Source organism: Natator depressus, chromosome 1 (genome assembly GCF_965152275.1).
Source record: "Natator depressus isolate rNatDep1 chromosome 1, rNatDep2.hap1, whole genome shotgun sequence".
In the NCBI taxonomy this organism is placed as follows: domain Eukaryota; kingdom Metazoa; phylum Chordata; order Testudines; family Cheloniidae; genus Natator; species Natator depressus.
The window spans coordinates 206631168-206648777 of record NC_134234.1 but is presented as its reverse complement, the minus strand read 5'-3'; the positions used below and the strand labels follow the sequence as shown (position 1 = coordinate 206648777).

Sequence of the window (17610 nt, the reverse complement as noted above, 5' to 3'; positions counted from 1 at the left end):
CTAATAACTGGAGTTCCCTCCCCTGAAGAGGTATCCTCAGTGCGATAATGCGATAATGCAAAAATCAGCCAAGTGCTGAAAACTATTGCAGATGCAGGACATCACTCTTGGTGGAAAACACTATTAGGGTGGTCACCTTCTGCAACTGGTATGCTAAATATAATGGTTCACCCCACTGTGGTGATCATTGGAATCCAATTGGCTTTATTAGTAAGCATAGTAGCTTTGGCTTGCTGGATGAAGAGAACTGTTCGAAGACTACAGGAAGCTGGCATGCAAAGTCAAATAAGGCCCTTGTTAATTATACCCAGGAGGCAAGCCCAAGCTCAGCAGGTCTGAGTATTGGACTCCTGGAATAGTAATGATGGCTTTGGTAAAAGTGTCATTAAGAAGGGGACTGTAGGGATAAGACCTTCTCCTGTAGTCATATTGTAAGACCTAAGGCCTTCATCTGCAGCCAGATTAAAAGAGCAGCCAAGCAGCAGCCATTAGCTGAGAAGCAGGAAGTCACATCCTCACATTCCATCTACATTACATTAAACCAATGTAATATCAGGCTGTTAAAAAGGAGACCCCCATCCTATTGGCACCCACTATCACCAGATAAAGAAACACATCTTAAGATGGTTAAAGAAAACTTAGTTTGATGGCATTCTGTCTGTCAAGAAATCCCTTATCAAGAGTTGTGGTTGTGAAATCCTCATTTCTTTATTGTTGTGTCATTATGGGCCCCACTTCCCTATTGTTTATCTGTGTGGTCTCTGTCTGGTTCTTTAATTGTTTCTGTCTGTTACATAATTAATTTTGCTAGGTGTAAATTAAGGTGGTGGGGTAGGATTGGTTAAATAATTTTGTTACACTATGTTAGGATTGGTTCGTAAAATGTTAGTATAATGATTGGTTAAGGTATAGCTAAAAAGAACTCAAATTTCACTATATAACCTGGGGTCCAAAAGGAAGTTCTTTGGGAACCAACTCCAGGATGCAGCCCCGAAGATCAGAGCTGCCAGACCTCAACACTCTGCCAATGATACTGTGCAGAAACTGGAGTCCCCCAGATGGACCTGATCCTGACTGGCCATCAGGAAAAGTTCATCTGTCTTACTGGGAGTGGTGAGCACTGTATGTGTAGTGTGGGCAGTCTGGTTTTGGTGATTGTTGATAAATAGAGGTTATGTAGTATATGACTGCGTAAGGCTCTTTCACTGGTAAAAGGTCCTGCAAACCCGCAGAAGTAGTATACACCCGGAGCCCTACGTACTGGGAAAGGGTGTGGGTACTTAAATTGACCAGGTTAGTTACACCCTGAGCCCTACGAATTGGGTCCGGGTGGCCCTGAGCCCTACGGATTGGGTAAGGGTAGGTGCTTTTCGCCTGGAGCCCTACGAATTGGGAAAACGTGGGGGTGCTTTAATTAACCGGGTTACGCCCGGAGTCCAACGGACTGGGAAAAGGTGGGATGCCCTAATGCGTGCAGGTAACAGTTTTAATGCAGGAAGGACCAGATCAACAATTCCAGCCTGTCATGTTTCTCAGCAAAAAACCTTCTGAGAGGGAAGCCACTGGTCAGTCTCAAAAAAGACTGTTACGCCATTGTGTGTGCTGTGGAGAAGCTACGCCCACACATTTGGGGACGGCGTTTCCACCTGCAGACTGACCATGGTGCACTGAAGTGGCTTCACACAGTCAAAGAGACTAACAAAAAATGTCTTCGGTGGAGTTTAGCTCTTCAAGACTTTGATTTTGAAATACAACACATTTCAGGAGCCTCTAACAAAGTGGCTGATGCACTCTCCCGGGAAGGTTTCCCAGAATCAGTCAGGTAGAAATGTCCCCGTATTCTAAGTCTTTGTCGTCCTTGAAATGTGAAAAACACTGTTTAGTTCTTCATGTAATTATTAGTAAAATTAGAGGTGCAAGTATCTTATTAACTCTGTTTCCTAAACCTCCAGGAAGAAATCCCAGCTGGTGTGGACCCGACCTGAACCAGGCTGGCCAGCACCATCTGTGATTTGGGGGGCATGTGATAAATGAAGGGAGCGGGTCGCTCCCTTTTATGGACACCCAGCCAGCCAGTTAGCTATAAAACCCCTGTTAGTAGCTGTTCTCTACTTGCTTTACCTGTAAAGGGTTAACAAGCCCACAGGCAAAAGGAAAGGAGTGGGCACCTGACCAAAAGAGCCAACGGGAGGGCTAGAACTTTTTAAAATGGGAAAAAACCTTCCCTTTGTCTGTGTGTTGTGGTTCTCCAGAGAGGGAGAGCTGAGGCACAGAGCAGCAATGCTGTAAGCAGCTTTAAAACCAGGTATGAAGCAGCATCAACCTCGAACCTACTGATCTGAAACCCAGATATGTAAGTAAATCAGAAATGTCTCGAAAGGGTCAGGGTTTAGGGTTATTTCTTTTATTTTGTAAGGCTTGTGGAGTCCTCTGTGCTAACGCCAGATGCTTTTGTTTTGCTTGTAACCTTTAAGCTGAACCTCAAGAGCGCTATCTTGATGCTTAATTTTTGTAATTTGTTTCTTTTAAATCCAGCAAAAAGCCGAAGTTCCAAATGTAGTCCCTTTCTTTTTGGGTTTAATAAAATTTACCTTTTTAAGGAACAGGATTGGATTTTTGTGTGCCGAAGAGGTTTGTGCATATGTTGTTTAATTAGCTGGTGGCAACAGCTGATTTCCTTTGGGTTTTTTTCTCAGCTCTTCCCGGGAAGGGGGGGTGAAAGGGCTTGAGGGTACCCCACAGGAAGGAATTCTCAAGTGTTCCTTCCTGGGTTCTCAAAAGGTGGGGGGGGGCGGGTGAGAGAGGGAAGGGGTTGCACTTGGGTGGTGGCAGCATCCACCCATCCAAGGTCAGAGAGAAGCTGTGACCTTGGGAGTTTAATACAAGCCTGGAGTGGCCAGTATTAATTTTTAAAATCCCTGTGGGCCCCCACCTTCTGCCTTCGAAGTGCCAGAGTGGGGAATCAGCCCTGACAGGGTGACTGGGGATGGAGGTGCAGTGAGATTCAGTCATCTTTAAAATTCTGAAAAAAAAAATCTTAAATTTGACACCCCCACCTCCGTTCATGCTTACATCTTGTTCTGTGCCCCTCCGAATATCTGCAGCAGTGGGATTTATTTTTTCTGGATCGTGAAGGAGCATGGATGTACTCCTGCCGATCTCAGGCAGTATCGGTGGTAGTGGGGTGTAAGTTATTATATTGGGGCTCCAACTTATTTCAAACCTAACCTTTTAAACTAAATTGATTTGACAATATTGGTTTAATTATTGTAGTTAATATTTTTGTAACACAAAATTAGTTTTTGATATACATTTTATTGAAATTTTAAAAAATAATTTAATTTTAATAAACCCTATTTGATTTAATCTGGGGATGGTTGCCCGCTGTTTCAATGTTGAGTTTATTCAGTAAGTTGCTTTTCTTCCTCCAGCAGTAGTTTTCAGTGAATGGCAGATTTCTTCTCTGGTGTCTGCCTTTTGATTTTTAAAAATAATTATAACTTTGACTGCAGACAATTTCTCACTGACCATTACAAGAGAATCTTTAAGTCAAATGGTTACACAGACTGTGTACGGATGACCACACAGCTTACTGAGTCTTGTCAGAATTTGATTTTAATTTGTTTATAATTCTGACAGATAATATCCATGTGTATTTTAACTATTTTTTTAGATTTTTATCAATTCATTTTTCACAGATGTGTGACATTGTGAGTGAGTCAGGCAATTATTTAATGACAAGAGACGTTGAGATTCAAAAAGTTAAAGTTTTATAAACGTTTAATGCAAATTGTCAACTCCACCTGTCAAAGGCTACACAGTAAAAATCAAATCAACAAATTGTACTTGTTTTCACTGTTCATTCATTCGTCCATTTGTAATGAGCCTAATTTAAAATTCGAAACCACTCGATTTTGACTCTCAGTTCTCAAGCAGCGTTTTTCTTATTTTGTCTAGCTGTATATTTCTATTATCAATGGAAATATTTTTACAGCAGTTGTGTGTGTACGGTGAAATCAATGTTTACCGACATTCACCAATAAAAATCTAATCCTTCCAAGGTTAAACATACAGTTTGAGAGAAACAAATGGATCAAAGTTTTTATTTGATTATACAAAAATTATAGTTGGGCCGTAGCAATGGAAAAAAAATCCTGTGATTTGTTTGACCACTGTGAAGTATTACAATTTCCTGCACAAGTCGTGTATAAAAAGGAAGGTTCAGTTTAATTCCTGAACAAGCTGACAATTGCCAACTCGCAGGTTGTTTTTACTGTACTTTTAAAAGAAACTCTGTATATGACAGGTAGTGTTCCATGTTTTCAGTTTTTACCGATTTTTGCTGATAAATTACCATTTTTTTCATTGAAGGAGTTCAGTTTTTACTGATCTACACCCGTTTATCAATCCACTCGGTATTTTTTCAAGTACTTATTTTTGTGAAACACTAACGCTTTACGTGATTGTTGCGTCCTACAGCTCTGGGATTGAAGCAGTTCCACAGTGTCAAACACAGCACACACACACACACGGTGGAGGTCGGAAAATCAAACAACGTTAATATTGCGCAGTGATTGGGTCTCGAGGAGATGCTATTCACCTATTTATTTGTTTCCGTTTAATGTGGCGCTGATTTGAAACAATCAATCAATCCTCCACAGATAAAGCTATGTAATGCCCCCTATCCACCTGGTTACCTCCTTTGTGCCAATATCTTTACAATTTGGATGGACAGGCTACTCCCAGAATGGCTTCTCCTCCCTCTAGGGCTCCCAGAGAAGGGCATCTCATTCCCTGTTGGTCAGGCTTGCTCTTCTTCCCAGGCTTTCCCTTGTCAATCATTTCACTCTGTCCCTCCTCTGAGCAGGCACAACTGCAATCCTTCCCCAGACTAAGAGGGGCCCCTGTTGTTTTACATAGTGCCTCTCTTCTTTCCCTCTTGGTTGCTGAGCAGACTGAGTCTGCCCTTGCCTTCCCCTTCCTACCAGGGACAGCTCTCCCTGAGCTGCCAGCACAGAGTACCAGGAACCTAGGTAAACTCCTTGAGGGTTACAGATAGATAAGGTAAACAGGTAAACATGGGGTAATCTATGCCTCGTAAACAATGAGAAAATCAGTGCATAGAAGTTTTCAAGAAAAGTAAAGATGGGAATGAAGAAGATGCAAGTACTGCAGCACTGAGGTCAGTGGAGCACCCATGGAAAAAAATGAGTGATGATCAGCACCCACCAGCTCCTCCCTCTCACCCCCAGGGCTTCCGGCCAGCGGCTCTGCCAATCAACTCCTTCCCCTCCCTCCCAGTGCCTCCCGCCCACTGCGAGTAGGGGTGGGGCCTGGGGCATAGTGGGGAGAGGAGGAAGCCGATGTCTGTGCCCCTGTGATAAATGAATGGGGTGGGGGAGCTCCCTTTTATGGACACCCAGGCAGCCAGTAGCTATAAAATCCCTCTTAATAGCTGTTCTCTAATTGCTCTACCTATAGAGGGTTAAAAAGTAACACTGCTATGCATAGGTAAAAGGAAGTGAGTGGGCACCTGGTCAAAAGAGCCAATGGGAAGGCTAGACTATTTTAAAATTGAAAAACGGCTCCCCTTTTGTCTGTTTGTTGTTGTTCCCTGGGGGAAGAGGCAGACAGGGCAGAGCTATGCTGTAAGAATCTTGGGCCAGATATGAAAAAATCATCAATATCATACCTAGAAACTACTCATTTAAAAACCAGATATGTAAGTAGATCAGGAAATGTTTAGGAAGATGCGATTAGGTTTATCCCTTTTATTTCTTTATGGCTTGTGGATTCCTCTGTGCTAACCCCAAATGCTTTTGTTTTGCTTGTAACCTTTAAGCTGGACCTCAAGAAAGCAATTCTTGGTGCTTAATCCTTGTAGTGCTATTTTAAAATTTAGCAATAACCTGACTTCCCAGATGTATTTTTTTTTCTAGCTTTGTGGCATCGAAATAGCTGGGCTACAGTAGGGCAGCCCTGTGCATGAGGTTGCGGTTGGGCACCAAACCGAGAAAAGCTGTAACCTTAGGAGTTTAATACAAGCCGGGAGTGGCCAGTATTAATTTTTAGAATCCTTGCAGGCCCCCACCTTCTGCACTCAAAGTGCCAGAGTGGGGAATTAGCCTTGACATGGTGGCAGAGGTGGGAGATCCAGTTCCTGGGACCCAGTTGGAACCAGCCCAAGGATCAGAACTGGCCAAGCAGTCAGCACCAGAGTCAGGGAAGCCAGCACTAAAGGGCCCCCCAGAGCCTGTACCTGCAGCAGCAGCTAAACCGGCACAAGAAGCTCAACTGGAGCCTGAAATACAACCTAGTGTACCAGAGAAGAGCGGTCCACAGTCAACGGAAACACGCCCATCACCTGCATCGCTTCCAGTGGGACCAAGCCCCAGTCCACAACCCAGCGAGGAACTAATGTCTCCAGCATCAAGGGAGCAGTTCCAGGCAGAGCAGAAAGCAGATGAAAGCCTCAAGGGAGCTTGGATGGCAGCATGGAGCAACCCACTGCCTCTGAGCTCTTCTAATAGGTCCAGGTTTGTTGTAGAAGGAGGACTCTTATACAAGGAGACTCCTTCTGGTGGGCACAAGGAGGACTGACATCCTCAGAGATAGTTGGTCGTTCCAACTAAGTATAGGGAAAAGCTCTTGAGCTTAGCCCACGATCACCCTAGTGGCCATGCTGGGGTGAATAGGAACAAAGACCGTTTGGGAAGTCATTCCACTGGGAGGGAATGGGCAAGGACATTTCTACCTGTGTCTGGACTTGCAAGGTGTGCCAGAGCGTGGGAAAGCCCCAAGACCAGGCCAAGGCCCCTCTCCAGCCAGTCCGCATCATTGAGCTTCCCTTTCAGCGAGTAGCTGTGGATATTCTGGGTCCTTTCCCTAAGAAGATACCCAGAGGAAAGCTGTACATACTGTCTTTCATGGATTTTGCCACCCGATGGCCGGAAGCAGTAGCTCTAAGCAACACCAGGGCTAAAAGCGTGAGCCAGGCATTGACAGACATTTTTGCCAGGGTAGGTTGGCCCTCAGACATCCTTACGGATTCGGGAACTAACTTCCTGACAGGGACCATGAGACATCTTTGGGAAGCTCACAGGGTAAACCACTTGGTTGCCACCCCTTACCACCATCAAACAAATGGCCTAGAGGAGAAGTTTAATGGAACTCTGGGGGCCATGATAAGTAAATTTGTGAATAAGCACTCCAATGACTGGGACCTGGTGTTGCAGCAGTTGCTCTTTGCCTACAGGGCTGTACACACATCCCAGTTTGGGGTGTTCACCCTTTGAACTTGTTGATGGCCACGAAGTTAAGGGGCCATTACAGTTGGTGAAGCAGCAACGGGAGGGGGTCACATCTTCTCCAAGAACTAACATTTTGGATTTTGTAACCAACCTGCAAAACACCCTCAAAGACTCTCTAGCCCTTGCTCGAGAAAACCTACAGGATGCTCAACAAGAGCAAAAGGCCTGGTATGATGAACATGCCAGAGAGCGTTCCTTCAGAGTAGGTGATCAAGTCATGGTTCTGAAAGCACTCCAGGCCAAGCAGATGGAAGTGTCATGGGAGGGGCCGTTTATGGTCCGAGAGCGCCTGGGAGCTGTTAATTACCTCATAGCGTTCCCAGGTCCTACCCTAAAACCTAAAGTATTCCATGTTAATTCTCTAAAGTCCTTTTATTCCCGAGAAATCAAGGTTCTCCAATTCACAGCCCAGGAGAGAGATGACGCTGAGTGACCTGAAGGATTCTACTACGAAGGGAAAAGCAACAGCAGTGTAGAAGAGGTGAGCCTTTCCATAACCCTTGGGCATAAGCAGTGACAACAGATACAGCAGCTGTGCACCAGCTTCGCAGTGTTTTCAGCCACCCCAGGATGGACAGAGCAGGCGTACCACTCCATTGACACAGGTGATGCTCGCCCAATTAGAGCCCAACCCTACTGGACGGCTCCTCAAGCCAAAACCATGATAAAAAGGGAGATCCAGGACATGTTACTGATGGGTGTCATCCAAAACCTTCTGGCTGGTTTTGTGGAATTTGCAGTCACCTACCTTAACGATGTGGCTATATTCTCAGATTCATGGGCAGAACACCTGGAACTGTCTTTCAGCGCATAAGGGAGGCAGGATTAACTGTGAAGGCCAAAAAATGTCACATAGGCCTAAACAGGGTAATGTACCTTGGACACCAGGTGCATCAAGGAACTATCAACCCCCTACAGGCTAAAGTAAATGCTATCCAAAATTGGCCTGTCTGTAAGTCAAAGAAGTAGGTCCAATCCTTCTTGGGCTTGGCTGGGTATTACAGATGATTTGTAGCACACTACAGCCAAATTGCCACCCCACTGACCGACCTAACCAGAAAGAAACAGCCAAATGAAGTTCAATGGACTAAAAAGTGTCAGAAAGCCTTTAACCAGCTTAAGGTGGCCCTTACGTCTGACCCTGTACTAAGGGCCCCGGACTTCAACCAACCTTTCATTGTAACCACAGAGGCGTCCGAGCGTGGTGTGGGAGCAGTTTTAATGCAGGAAGGACCAGATGAACAATTACAGCCTGTTGTGTTTCTCAGCAAAAATCTTTCTGAGAGGGAAAGCCACTGGTCAGTCTCAGAAAAAGACTGTTACACCATTGTGTGTGCTGTGGAGAAGCTACGCCCACACATTTGGGGATGGCATTTCCACCTGCAGACTGACCATGGTGCACTGAAGTGGATTCACACAGTCAAAGAGACTAACAAAAAACTTCTTCAGTGGAGTTTAGCTCTTTAAGACTTTGATTCTGAGATACAACACATTTCAGGAGCCTCAAACAAAGTGGCTGATGCACTCTCCCAGGAAGGTTTCCCAGGATCAGTCAGGTAAAAATGTCCCTGTATTCTAAGTCATTATAGTCCTTAAAATGTGGAAACTACTGTTTAGTTCTTCATGTAATTATTAATAAAATTAGAGGTGCATGTATCTTATTAACTCTGTTTTCCTAAACCTCCAGGAAGAAATCCCAGCCGGTGTGGACCTGACCTGAACCAGGCTTTCCAACACCGTCTGTGATTTGGGGTGTGTGTGATAAATGAAGGGGGTGGGGGAGCTCCCTTTTATGGACACCCAGCCAGCCAGTAGCTATAAAATGCCTCTTAGTAGCTGTTCTCTAATTGCTCTACCTATAAAGGGTTAAAAAGTCACCCTGCTATGCATAGGTAAAAGGAAGTGAGTGGGCACCTGGCCAAAAGAGCCAATGAGGTTAGAACTTTTAAAATTGAAAAACGACTCCCCTTTGTCTGTCTGTCGTTGTTCTCTGGGGGAGAGGCAGACAGGGCAGAGCTATGCCGTTAGAATTTTGGGCCAGGTATGAAAAAATCATCACTATCGTACCAAGAAACTACTCATTTAAAAACCAGATATGTAAGTAGATCAGGAAATGTCTAGGAAGACGCGATTAGGTTTATCCCTTTTATTTCTTTATGGCTGGTGGATTCCTCTGTGCTAACCCAAGGTGCTTTTGTTTTGCTTGTAACCTTTAAGCTGGACCTCAAAAAAGCAATTCTTGGTGCTTAATCCTTGTAGTGCTATTTTAAAATCTAGCAATAGCCTGAGTTCCCAGATGTATTTTCTTTTTTTTTTTTAAATAAAATTTACCTTTCTTAAGAACAGGATTGGATTTTTGAGTCTTAAGAGCTCTGTGCACATGTTGTTTAATTAGTTGGTGGCAACAGCTGATTTCTCTTTTTTTTTTTCTTTCTCAACTCTTCCCCGGAAGGGGGGGGGCGCCGAAAGGACTTGAGGATACCCCACAGGAAGGAATTCCCAAGTGCGCCTTCCTGGGCTCTCAGAAGGGGTTCTGCAGTTGCGTGGTGGCAGCTTCTACCAATCCAAGGTCAGAGAAAAGCTGTAACCTTGGGAGTTTAATACACGCCTGGAGTGGCCAGTATTAATTTTTAGAATCCTTGCAGGCCCCCACCTTCTGCACTTGAAGTGCCAGAGTGGGGAATTAGCCTTGATAGCCCCAAAGCATACAGAAGACAGAGTTTGGAAAAAAAGAGGATATGAACTATGCTGAGATTGCAACCCTAATGAGGGCTTACGTCAGAAGACAAGGGCTGTTTGGGAAGTTACCACGATTGATGAGTCTTACGAGTAGATTTGGGTGAATAATTGATTTTTTGGTGTGGTGGCTGTGGCATTGTATGATTAAAATATGACATGTAGATTATTGTTGCTACCACTGTTATATAATTGCAACAAATCTTGTACAAAGTATGTCATGTAAGGTATCAATGGAAAAGTTATGGTTTGCTGAATCTGATTATCCTGCTTGTATGCATGTATCATTATTGCATCTGAAGTTATGAATATTGATTATGTATCTGTATTTCAAATGTATTTGCTCTTGTGGTAACACCCACAAGGTAGTTTACACCCAGTCTATCCAGCACATTGTGAACGAACCCTTCTAGTTGATGGCCCAGCAACAAACTCAATGGGACACGGAAGAAGCTTATCCCCACCTAAGGGACTTTCCTGTGGATGTTCCAGCCAGAATGTGGGTAATATGATGGATTCTTCTGCTGCCATTTCTGAAAAAATCGATGTTGTTTTGAAGATGTATTCCACTGCTGCTACTCTGGAAGAAAATCCTCTCTCTGCTCCTGAGACACCCCCAGCTGCACTGGGTAACGCCTCTGCTGCTGCTGCTGCTCCACAGAAGGTCCCTCGGACAATGACTATGAAGAAGATCCTCGGTGCCTCCAGGACATCACAGACCAGCAGCGTGAAGGGGAAGAACGGTGCCTCCTCGAAGGACTCCCCAGAGATGGTGCTCCAGAAAGATCCTGCATCCTGAGGCCGGCCTGTCAGGACATCACAACCAGAAGGAACATTCACCCCGCTCTCCCCAGCAGCACCAGCCGCAGAGGGACAGCCCCCGCTCCCTCCAGCAGCCGCCGGGGGACAGCCCCCCTGCTCTCCAGGTGCAAGATGCTCTGAGGCAACCACCTTCCACCAGCCAGCTGCCCAGGACCCTGACGCTGGTGGTGCTCTCACTGCTCTACACACCATCCAGAGAGGAATCTCCACAGACGGGACAAGCATCTCTCCAGAGACCACCCAGAGGGTCACCAGCACCTCGCCGGATGCCTGCCCAGCCTCAGAAACCACCCAGAGGGACCCCAGGACCTTGCTGGATGCCCACTCAGCCGGACCTCTCGACCCCACCCCTCCACACCAGGGAGAACCAGCCAGCGGTACTGCTGATGCTGCTGAAATCTCCCCGCTGCAAGGTAATGAGGACACCATCTATCTGCAGTATCCCCTCGCTGCGAACATGCTCATCTGTCCCATCTGCCCCAATGCTTCCATCTCCTTGGTGGCATCACCAGGCACCTGAAGAGATGCCACAGCAAGCGGGTCACCTTCAGCTGTGCCCTTTGAGACGCAAAAGTAATACAAGATGCATCAAGTCTCCTGCAAGAAATGCCTCAAGGGAACAACACAGTCTACTGCCTCGGCTCCCAGCCCTCCTACTGCGTGCTGGCCTGCTGCTCCTGAACCTCAACGAAGAAAGCCGACCTCACAAGCTGCCGTCACAAAGCCTGCCCCCGTCGCCAGGCCACAGGAATGGGATTCTGTGATCGAGAAGGTACCTGCTGCCTTGGGAAACATCACCCAGGTCCTCGCCAGCAGGAGGCCCATCTCACCCTCTCATTTTGTCAAGAAGATCTCCATGCGGTAAGAATGGGTAATTGATAGCAGCCTTCAACTACCTGAAGGGGGGTTCCAAAGAGGATGGAGCTCAGCTGTTCTCAGGGGTGGCAGACGACAGAACAAGAAGCAATGGTCTCAAGCTGCAGTGGGGGAGGTCTCGGTTGGATATTAGGAAACACTATTTCACAGGAGGGTGGTGAAGCACTGAAATGGGTTACCTAGGGAGGTGGTGGAATCTCCATGCTTACAGGTTTTTAAGGCCCAGTTTGACAAAGCCTTAACTGGGATGATTTAGTTGGTGTTGGTCCTGCTTTGAGCAGGGGATTGAACTAAATGACCTCCTGAGGTCTCTTCCAACCCTAATATTCTATGATTCCATGAATGCCCCCTGCTATGACTCATTGAAGCATGCAAGGGCATGTGACCAGCTTATGTGACACTGGACTCCAGCTTGCGCCTGTACTTTCCCACAAACTGTGCTGGGAACTTTGCTTGAAACAATGAAGTTCCTGCCACATGGCAGAAGCTATAAAAGGCCCTGGAAGCATCTCCATTTTGTCTCTTTCCAGCACTGGTCTCTGGACTATGGACTTATACTAATGGGAGCATTCTAATCAAGAGACTGAGGACCTTCCAATCATTTGGAAGCAACCAGAGAGTTAACAAGCCAGCAGTTTATTCCATCACTGCTTCAAACCTGATCCAAGAACGTTGCAGTTTTTTTATGTATTTGATTCCTTTAACGACTGTTAACTCTCAGCTTTCTTTCTTTCTTTCTTTCTTTCTTTCTTTCTTTCTTTCTTTCTTTCTTTCTTTCTTTCTTTCTTTCTTTCTTTCTTTCTTTCTTTCTTATAAATAAACCTTTAGATATTAGGTACTAAAGAATTGGCAACAGCGTGATTATTGGGTAAGATCTGAGTTATATATTGACCCGGGTATGTGGCTGGTCCTTTGGGATCAGAAGAACCTTTTATTTGATGAGACTGTGTAGGAGCAGGATTTTATAATTGTACTATGAGAATTAATGTATGATTTGATTTCATCCTGCCAACCACCCTTTTTGAATAGCAGAAAGGAATGACCTCTGGGACGATGGGATTCTGTTTCCCATATGCATCACAAATTCGGCCCTTTATAGTTCTTTGTTTTAAGGTTTAGTTAGTAAGAGACAGGATCCTGTATTGTGTTTATGTTAAGTAGATTAGAGGAACATCGAAGGCCTGGGCCTCAATGTGAATTGTTTTGGTTATAAAACTTAGCAAGGTTTAATTTACAATGTCTTTTTGCTCGATATAAAATACTGCTGTTTGTGTTCTCAAAGGTCTCTGTAAAAGACTGTTTGTGTGAATGAGGAATGCATGCATCAGGAAAAAATAAGGTGTGAAGGCCATTGTTAACCAGATGGTCAAGAAAGGAGGAGCGAAGACACTTATCAAGACTTATTGACTCCAGAGAACCATCAACGCGCATCCATAGTTGAGGAAGGGCAGACTGACGACCCTGAGGTGGAGGCTGGCAGCCTTAAAGACAATTGATTAAATCAAATCCAGGACAGGATGACCCTCTCGGAGGTGTTTTGGAATGTTTACATCAAAAGATAACACCAATTAAGGAGTAACCGGTCATAAACTGACACAGCAAAATCCATAGACTTCAACAGAGAAAAAAGATTATAAGAACAGGGTGCTTTGCCATGGGACTTTGGGTTCGTCTTGCCACTACTCCAGGAGCATCGGATCGCGACTGACAGAGCCCGGCTCCCCTCTGCGACCACTCTGGCTGGCCACTAGATTGATCCAGACTCTGGACTGGTAACTGTAAACATCGACTGGCAGGAATGTGTGCATGGTGTGTGTGTGTGTGTGACTGCAAAACATATGCTAACTGCTGTATGCTCAATGAATGCGGCATGATGCCTTCTCCCCTATAAAAGATCTCGTGTGCTTTGTTTAAGCATAACAACTGCTTGTAAAGAACCACACACCTGGTGTGCTGGAATTGGTACTTGCAATGTTCCAATAAATCTGTCGTGATTCTATAAGCAGCTGTCATACCTGGTGGCAGCAGGTTCCAGATGACAAAGGCCCTTTTGACTGAGAAGAAATGTACCGGTCGTGTGGATGAGACTGGAGTTCATGAGCACATGGCAGACTTTCAGATGTTGCTCTCTGTGACTGAGTGGACTGGAGAGAACAGCTCAGTAACTAGCAAAAGCATTTTCTCAGGAGCCAGTGCGGAGTGTGGATCTTACAGACAGTTACGCAAACACATACACAAGCGCTATGAGGAGGGATTGGCCTTTTTGAAAAATGGATGGAATGGTCAGCCAAGAGGTGGCAGAGAGTGGAGCCCTGGCATAGTTCTTTGTGTTCATTGAGGAGACTGTTAGATAGGGCTTTCCCTGCCCCACTCTGGTTGAGCAGTGGCTTGAGTGAAGCAGAACATGCTGCACAGAATCTGGAACTGGGAATGCAAGGAGGGGCCAGTGCTTGGTTGGATGCTCTGAGAGAATCCTGTGTGAAAAGCCAGTTTATAAATGGTTTAACAGATATCAGCTGTTAATTCCCAGCCTCAGGGGGACTCCGTTATACCTGATACAGCAGTCCAGGAAATGATTGCTACTGTCACAGTTTCAGGGTTACCTGCACCTTTGACCCCCCACCTCGCTCTCTTGGTTACAAGTTCATGTCAGGTTTCAGATCAAGAAGAATAACGTGGGACAGTTCAGTTGTTTCTTTATATAGCTTAGGTCTTTGATCTCTGGCCTGAAACAGTTTAGACCCATCAATGTCCCTCTTCTCCAGGGATGAAGCTTCAAAGGCTGCATTTTTACGTAGGAGTTGTTGGGGAATTTCCATGAACCACCCCCCAGGGGATTCTCAAGAAACCCACTCAGCAAGCCAGGACCCCCAAAATACATTTCCTACATTTTGTCACACCAGTCCATGCCTGTCTGGCACATTTCAATATCTCAGGTCCTCATGCTATAATTATTATAAGGTGGGTGCACAACTGATTGAAAGACCATTCTCAAAGACTAATTATCAAGGTTCACTGTCAAACTGGGATGGCACATCTAGTGAGCAGGTAAGTACTAATATTTTCATTAACGACTTGGATGCAGAATTTGCAGATAACACCAAGCTGGGAGGGGTTGCTAGAACTTCGGAGGACAGGATTAGAATTCAAAATGACCTTGACAAATTGGAGAATTGGTCTGAGTTCAACAAGCTGAAATTCAATAAAGTTAAGTGCAAAGTACTTCACCTAGGAAGGAAAAATCAAATGCACAACTACAAAATGGAGAATAACTGGCTAGATGGTAGTAATGCTGAAAGGAGATGAGATATGGACAGCTGAGCTAAGACTCCATCTTTTGCCAGTAACTTTTCATGCACATGGGCTCAAAGGAGGAGACTGTGACATCACTGCTTTGTCCTCATTCCTGCTTCACTTCTCTGGACTGTGAGTTTTAATAACGAAGCTTTGAACAAAGAACTGAATGACCCCCAATTTGTTTGGTTGATCCAGAGAGACTTTTTGCATGCTAGCAGATTTACCATCGCTGCTATGAGCCTGATCTACAGAATCAAAAATCAAATGGAAATGTATATGATTCCTTTAACCATTTAATAGGTTTTCTTTTCTTTTTATGTTATTAAACCTTTAGTTTGTAGTTACTAAAGGGTTGGCTACAAGTGTGATTTTTGGGTAAGATCTGAAGTTTATATTGACCTGGGGAAATGGCTGATCTTTTGGGGTTAGAAGAACCCTGTATGTGATTAATCTGGTCATAGGTGCTGATTCTGTGGGTGTTTCGGGGCTTGAGCACCCATGGGGAAAAAATGGTGGGTGCTAAGCACCCACCGGCAGCCCTATCAGCCTCCTTCCATCCCCCAGCGCCTCCCACCCGCTGGCGGCCCAACCGATCAATGTCTCCCCCTCCCTCCTGTGCCTCCCGCCCACTGCGATCAACTGTTTCGCGGCGAGCAGGAGGCTCTGTGGGGGAGAAGCAAGGATGCAGTGTGCTCAGGAAAGGGGGCAGAATGGGGCAGAAAGAGGTGGGGCAGGAGTGCGGTGGGGGAGGGAAGAGGTTGGTGGGGAAGGGGTGGAGTGGGGGTGGGGCCAGAGGCAGAGCCAGGTTTCGAGGGCGCCCCCCCCCCCCCAGCACATTGGAAAGTCGGTGCCTGTGACAGTTTTCAGTAACCTCTCGTCATAAAGACCAGCTGTCTGGCTGATAAGCCAGGGGCTGGAATCCCTAAGGGGACTGTGGTTTGGCTTCTTGTTAACCAGTGTGGTAACACAGGATTGGCTTGGTAAAATCCTTGATGATATGTTGGAGAGGCTTTAGGTGGGGGGCTGTAGGTGATGGCCAGTGGCATTCTGTTACTTTCTTTGTTGGACCTGTCCTGTAGTAGGTAACTTCTGGGTACCCGTCTGGCTCTGTCAATCTGTTTCTTCACTTCCCCGGGTGGGTATTGTAGTTTTAAGAATGCTTGAAAGAGATCCTGAAGGTGTCTGTCCCTTCTGAGGGATTGGAACAAATGTGGTTGTATCTTAGGTCTTGGCTGTAGATGATGGATCGTGTGGTGTGGTGTGGATGAAAGCTGGAGGCATGTAGGTAAGTGTAGCGGTCAGTAGATTTCTGGTATAGGGTGGTGTTTGTCCATCCCTTCTTTGCATGGTAGTGTCCAGGAAGTGGATCGCTTGTGTGGACTGGTCCAGGCTGAGGTTGATGGTGGGGTGGAAATTGTTGAAGTCCTGGTGGAATTCTTCAAGGGCCTCCTTCCCATGGGTCCAGATGATGAAGATGTTGTCAATGTAGTGCAGGTAGAGTAGGGACGTTAGGGGACGAGAACTGAGGAAGCGTTGTTCTAAGTCTGCCATAAAAATGTTGGCATACTGTGGGACCATGCAGGTACCCATAGCATTGCCACTGACTTGAAGGTATAAATCGTCCCCAAATCTGAAATGGTTGTGGCTGAGGACAAAGTCACAAAGTTCTGTCACCAGGTGAGCCGTAACATCATCACTGGCCATCACCTACAGCCCCCACCTAAAGCCTCTTCAGCACATCATCAAGGATCTACAACCTATCCTGGAAGATGATCCCTTGCTCTCACAAACCTTGGGAGACAGACCAGTCCTCGCTTACAGACAGCCCCCCAACCTGAGGCAGATACTCACCAGCAACCACACACCACACAACAGAAACACCTACCCAGGAACCATCCCGTGCAACAAACGCCGTTGCCAACTCTGTCCACATATCTACTCAAGTGACACCATCACAGCACCTAACCACATCAACCACACCATAAGGGGCTCGTTCACTTGCACATCCACTAATGTGATATATGCCATCATTTGCCAGCAAAGCCCAATGTACTTGCACTACATTTCTATGCCATGTACATTGGCCAAATGGGACAGTCTCTACGCAAAAGAATAAATGGACACAAAGCAGACGTCAAGAATTACAACATTCAAAAACCAGGGGGAGAGCATTTTAACCTACCTGGGCACTCAATTTCAGACTTAAAAGTGGCCATTCTTCAACAAAAAAACTTCAAAAACAGACTTCAGGGAGAAACTGCAGAACTGGAATTCATTTGCAAACTTGACACCAACAAATTAGGCCTGCATAAAGACTGGGAATGTCTGGGTCACTACAAGAAGTAATCTCCCATCAACTGTTGAGTATGGGCCATCCACCCTGATGGAACTGGCATTGTTAGCACTACAAAAAGTAATTTTTACTCTGTTGACATTCACACCTTCTTGTCAACTGTTGGGAATGGGACACATCCACCCTGATTGAATCATTGACCCCCCCCACTTGGTAAGGCAACTTCCATCTTTTCTTGTGCTGTATATTTATGCCTGCCTATTGTAATTTTCACTC

General features: G+C 45.6%; 1 protein-coding gene across 1 annotated transcript in view; it reads left to right on the top strand.

Annotated features, from left to right (window-relative positions):
• Positions 1–2304: 2304 nt before the first annotated feature.
• LOC141984620 (cystatin-B-like) overlaps positions 2305–17610 on the top strand; it is a 99227-nt gene continuing 83921 nt past the window's right edge. The window contains exon 1 of the mRNA XM_074947774.1: positions 2305–2353. The gene's annotated coding sequence lies outside the window, so the exon portion shown is untranslated. The remainder of the gene's footprint in view (positions 2354–17610) is intronic.